Raw genomic sequence first — 6,516 nt, 5'->3', positions numbered from 1 at the left:
ATCATATATTCTTAGTTAGATATATCCAAAGAATAAAAACAACCACAAAGGGGATCCTTGGTGACTCAGTTTTTGAGTGTCTGCCTTTGGCTCAGGTCATGATCCCAGGGTCCTGGGATTGAGTCCTGCATCAAGCTCGCTGGAGGGAGCCTGCTTCTCCCTCTGCCTATGTCTCTGCATTTCTTTTTGTGTCTCTTATGGATAAATAAACAATATCTTTAAAAAAAACACAAAGAAATTTTACAGTACATTTAGTAGTCTTATTTTTGCATTACTGCTGATAATATATAAATTATAGGATAAAGCAGATGAGTTACTCTGTTAGTGTTATTAGAAACCAAGATTTTGGGATCCCTGGGTGGCACAGCGGTTTAGCGTCTGCCTTTGGCCCAGGGTGCGATACTGGAGACCCGGGATCGAGTCCCACGTCGGGCTCCCGGTGCACGGAGCCTGCTTCTCCCTCTGCCTGTGTCTCTGCCCCTCTCTCTCTCTCTCTGTGTGACTATCATAAATAAATAAAAAATAAAAAAAAAGAAGCCAAGATTTTCAACTGAATAAAAAGGATTGCAAAAGAAAGAACAACTCTGTAACAATGAGCATCCCTTGAACTCAGACTGTGAACTCTAAAAACCATTTCTTCCCTGGATAAATGGTTGATTGTGGGTCTGGGCAGGAAATGTACAACTTGGTGCATCTTAAGCTATTTGTCAAAATCTACTGGGATCTCGTCAGGACAAATAGGAAAAAGGACATATGAGCCAATTTAAAGGGTCTCTTACTGGCCAAAACTAATCTGAGCATCAAAAGGATAACTACAAAGGACTGAAACAATGAAATATCCTAAAGTCCATGTGTCATAATGATCTAAGAAGATAACTCATTGGTCACCTTTGGAGGTTGTTAGGACACCAAATCATCTTGAAAATTCATATAAGAAACAAACGTTAAATATTTACCTTGCCTTTCTTGTAAGGATCATCTTTCAAAGTAACCAAATATTTGACAGGAAAATTTTCTTTAGAGAAGAATTACCATCAGTAAATACAAAAGGACTTACAGAATTAGGAAAAAAAATCACTATTAAATCACAGATAGAATTTTAAAAATTGTAACCATAATGAAAGAATGGATCAAATCAACAATCAGCAATGGCAGCTAAAACCATTAGATGAAATAAAAATGAACAAATTTTATAATAGATGGAGTGGCTGGCACCTCAACCCATTACACTATTACATTATTACAATTAGAAGAGATAAATATAATGTGCATTTTGATGGAATGTATTAAGAATTACCCAGAACCCAGGTAAAAAGCCTGTAAACCTAAACCTATAAAACACTGATAAAAGAAATTGAAAGTGACACAAATAAATAAGAAAATATTCCATGCTCATGGACTGGAAGAAGCAATATTGATAAAATGTCCATACTACCCAAAGCAATCTACAGGTTTAATGCAATCCATACCAAAATACCAACAACAGTTTTTCACAGAAATAGAACAAATAATGTTAAATTTTAGATAGAATCACAAAAGACCCTGAATAACCAAAGCTATCTTGAGAAAGGAGAACAAAGCTGGAGGTATCACAATCCCAGATTTCAAAATATGCTACAAAGCTGTAGTGCTCAAAACAGTATAGTCCTGGCACAAAAATAGACACATAGATCATTAGAACAGAATAGGAAGTCCAGTAATAAACCCACACTTATATGGTCAATTAACCTATGACAAATGAGGCAAGAAAATGGAGTGAGGAAGAGTCTCTTCAACAAATGGTGTTGAAAAAACGAGGCAGCCGCATGCAAAAGAATGAACTTGGACCACTTCCTTACACCATACCCAAAAATCAACTCAAGTGGGTGAAAGACTTAAAACTCCTAGAAGAAAACATAGGCAGTCATTTCTTTGGCATTGCCATAGAAATATTTTTCTAGCTATGTCTTCTCAGGTAGGAGAAATAAAAGCAAAATTAAACTATTTGGAAAACATCAAAATAAAATGCTCTTGCACAGTGAAGGAAACTTCAACAGAACAAAAAGGCAATGTACTGAATGGGAGAAGATATATGCAAGCAATAAGATGTTGGCATCAAAAATATATAAAGACTTTAAACAACTCAACAGCAAAAAAATCTGTTTAAAATATGGGCAGAGGACCTGAATAGACATTTTTCCAAAAAAAACCCCATACTGATGGCCAATAGACATATGAATGAAGAGTTGCTCAACATCACTCACTCATCATAAGGGAAATACAAATCAAAACCACAATGAGATATCACTTCACACCTGTCAGAATGGCTAAAATCAGAAATACAAGATACAACAGGTGTTGGCAAGGATATGTAGAAAAAGGAACCCTCTTGCACTGTTTGTAGGAATGCAAACTGGTACAGCCACTGTGGAAAATAGTATAGAGCTTCCTCAAAAAGCTACACATAGAATTATCATATGATCCAGTAATTCCACTACTGGGTATTTACCCAAAGAAAATGAAAACACTAATTCAAAAAAATAATATGCACCTCTATGTTTATTGCAGCATTACTTACTATACTCAAGATATGGAAGCAACCAGAATGTCTATAGATACATAAATGGGTAAAGAAGGTATAATATATATATGATATATGTAATATATCACATATATTATGATATATAATATATGATATATAATATGTATCATATATAATATATTTTATTATATATTATATCATATATATCATATATTATATCATATATAATATATTATATGTTATAATACATCACATATGATAATATATAATATATATGATATGTCATATATATTATATTATATATTATAATATGTCACATATATTATTATTATTATAAATATATAATACATGATATATTATATCGTTATAGAAGATATGATATATTATAAAATTTTATATCATATATATGATATATGATAATATATAATATATATAATATATATAATATATAATATATATAATGGGATATTATTTAGCCATAGAAAAGAATGAGATCTTGCCATTTGCAACAACATGGATGGACCTAGAGGGCATAATACTAAGTGAAATAAGTCATTCAGAAAAAGATGAATACCATATGATTTTACTCAAATGTAGAGTTTAAGAAAGAAAGAAATAAAGAGACAGAAAACCAGACTCTTAAATACAAAAAACAAACTTGTGCTTATCAGAGGGAAGGTGGATAAAATAGATAAATGGGATTAAGAGTACACTTACCTTCGTAAGCACTGACTAATGTATAGAATCATTGAATTAAAATATTGTACACCTGAAACTAATATAATACTGTATGGTAACTATACTTCAATTAAAAAAGAAAAGAAAAAAAGTACCTAGAACCATCCATAGAGTATTCTTGTCTCAAACACTGATCTCAAATATAGCCACATATTTAGAGCTAACCATGAGTTTGCAAAATTATGGAAGGTAGAATAACATGTGGAACAATAATGAGAATGAGAAAATTTCCTTTTGGACAATTTGGATCCAATTTCTTCAACAAATAAGTAAGACTCTTACAGATTTTAAGAGACTTAAGAGACCTAAGAATTAAGTATAATGTGTATTCTTATTTGGATTCTGATTTAAACCAACCAACTGTAAAGACATTTATAGGCAACCAGGAAATTTGACCATTGGCTGATTATGTCAATCATAAACTATTGTCAATTTTGTGGAGTATGACAATGGTGTCCTAATTATGTTTTTAATGTCCTTGTGGAGGCATATACAGAAATACTTATGAGAATGGCATAGTATTTGGGATTTAATTTAAAGTACTCCAATAAAAAGTTGGGGAAGGGATTCAAATGAACCAAGTAGGACAGAATGTAGGTACCTACTGAAAGTAGGTGATAGGTACAGAGGGATTCATCATACCATTTGCTCCATTTTTCTCTTTTCACTTTTGCTGTGTTTGTTTTGATAGAAAATATGTATTAAAAAATCTTGGTATTACAAAGGACCATTATGTAAATACCATGTAATATTTGAGATGAAACCTACATAGTAAGAATAAAGAGCTCCTATCCTCCAAATTCAAGAAAGAAAGACTGTGTGTTCTTGGGTCATAGTCCAAAGCTATGAATTAGTGACCTATGAAATTGATCTGAAACTCTTTCCAATCAATCAGTGACAGCTTCACTTCAGTACTTTTACTTTGCCAAGTTAGCTAATTGGAACTGCCTTTGTCCATCATCAAAGCCTTTGTGGCCAAAGATCAACCAATCCCCAAACATTTCAGTTTCTGAAAGTCTCCCAAGGCCTCTACTCCATGCTTCCCAAAACCTTGGAGAAGATCACCAGGTTGCTTCGTTCAGTGGGACTGTAACTTGTATGTACAACTCTTGCAGCAAGGGATACATTCAGGTATTTGTTTCAGAAAAGGAGTAGCTTCTTTTGTTAAAGAATAAACCCATTCAAAACAATTTTTGAAAGTTGCTAAAATCAGCAAGATAAAATGTTGAGACCCTGAATCTACATTTGTAAACAGCTCAGTAGCACTAGCCATTTGCAGGCAAACTCTAGATGAGGCCCAACCATTGAATAGTAACTCCCATCTCCCTCTCCCTGAGCTGGAGGAACCAACCCAAATAATAAGACTTCACAATACTAAAGAAGAGCTGGGAAAAGGAAGGGTACTCTTAAGTATGATTTGTTCACCTTCTGTCCTGAAACACACTAGTAATCAATAAATATTTTCAAAAAGGTGTTTTTGTTTTATCTACTTTTAAGTAGATTTCATGTGTATTTGTCATAAAAGGGTCACTCTCTTAAAATGTGCATTCTACCTGTAACATTTATACCAAGTGAATTAGAAAAAATTAATGTGCCAAATGACATTATTTGATGTGTGACTATTCCTGAGTGAGATCTAAAGTTTATAGAAGTGTATCTATAAAAGTTGTATAAACTCCTCTAAATGAATTATTCTCTGATCTATGAGTTCCAATACTTTTCAGTTGGACCTCAAAAGAAGAAGATAATATATATTAAAACATATGATGTGTATAATGCTTGGATTCATTTATTCAAGATATAAATTATAGAAGTGTTTTTTTAAACTTCTTTTATCAAAGTTATCATTAGTATATTTGTTCAGGAGTCAACATCATCTGTATCTTATCAAACTGTGAAGCGTTTCAATATGGTAAATTAGGGAGTTATCCAGGAATGTCATATGGACTTTGCTGGTACTTTTTATGTACTAAGAAATGACTTCATAGATTTCTCTGGTGACTTCGATTAAGTCTCTGGTGACTGCCAAACTGATATAAAAACTTACCGCCATCTTGAAATGATCAAACTTTAAATACTCAACTGTGTGTAATTTGAGTAGACCATTGAAAAACCAAACACTTTGTGAATGAATTCTCTTTAAGAGAAACAATATTTGAAAAATTGTGCCTGAATATCTTTGAAAATTGAGACATACTTGTGGATAAAGTATTCAGTACTTTCTTCTGTGGTCTAATTTTTCAGAAGTTTCCGTGCGGATAACATTTCAAGTACGTTTCCGTCTTTACCAAGGTGCCATACAACCATTCCTTTTCATTTTTAAGTCATATGTTTCTTGTAATTCATTGAGTGTTAGGTAGAGAATTACATCACTTAGAATAAGTAGTAAGTATGGGTATAGTTTACAGTTCCCGAGACAACAAAACCAAATACTGTCCCAAAAGACAATTTTAGTGTCAGTAATAAAGAAAAGCCATTTTATTTATTTTTTTCCTTTTTTTCCTTTAATATTTTTTCTTTCTTTCTTTCTTTTTTTAATAATAAATTTATTTTTTATTGGTGTTCAATTTGCCAACATACAGAACAACACCCAGTGCTCATTCCGTCAAGTGCTCCCCTCAGTGCCAGTCACCCACTCACCCCCACCCCCCACCCTCCTCTCCTTCCACCACCCCTAGTTCGTTTCCCAGAGTTAGGAGTCTTTATGTTCTGTCTCCCTTTCTGACATTTCCCACCCATTTCCTTTCCCTTCCCTTCTGTTCTCTTTCACTGTTATTTATACTCCCCAAATGAATGAGAACATATAATGTTTGTCCTTCACTCAGCATAATACCCTCCAGTTCCATCCACGTCGAAGCAAATGGTGGGTATTTGTCATTTCTAATGGCTGAGTAATATTCCATTGGATACATAAACCACATCTTCTTTATCCATTCATCTTTCGATGGACACCGAGGCTCCTTCCACAGTTTGGCTATTGTGGACATTGCTGCTAGAAACATCGGGGTGCAGGTGTCCCGGCGTTTCATTGCATCTGTATCTTTGGGGTAAATCCCCAACAGTGCAATTGCTGGGTCATAGGGCAGGTCTATTTTAACTCTTTGAGGAACCTCCACACAGTTTTCCAGAGTGGCTGCACCAGTTCACATTCCCACCAACAGTGCTAGAGGGTTCCCTTTTCTCCGCATCCTCTCCAACATTTGTGGTTTCCTGCCTTGTTAATTTTCCCCATTCTCACTGCTGTGAGGTGGTATCTC

Source organism: Canis aureus, chromosome 5 (genome assembly GCF_053574225.1).
Source record: "Canis aureus isolate CA01 chromosome 5, VMU_Caureus_v.1.0, whole genome shotgun sequence".
In the NCBI taxonomy this organism is placed as follows: domain Eukaryota; kingdom Metazoa; phylum Chordata; class Mammalia; order Carnivora; family Canidae; genus Canis; species Canis aureus.
Note: the sequence above shows the minus strand (reverse complement) of the source record.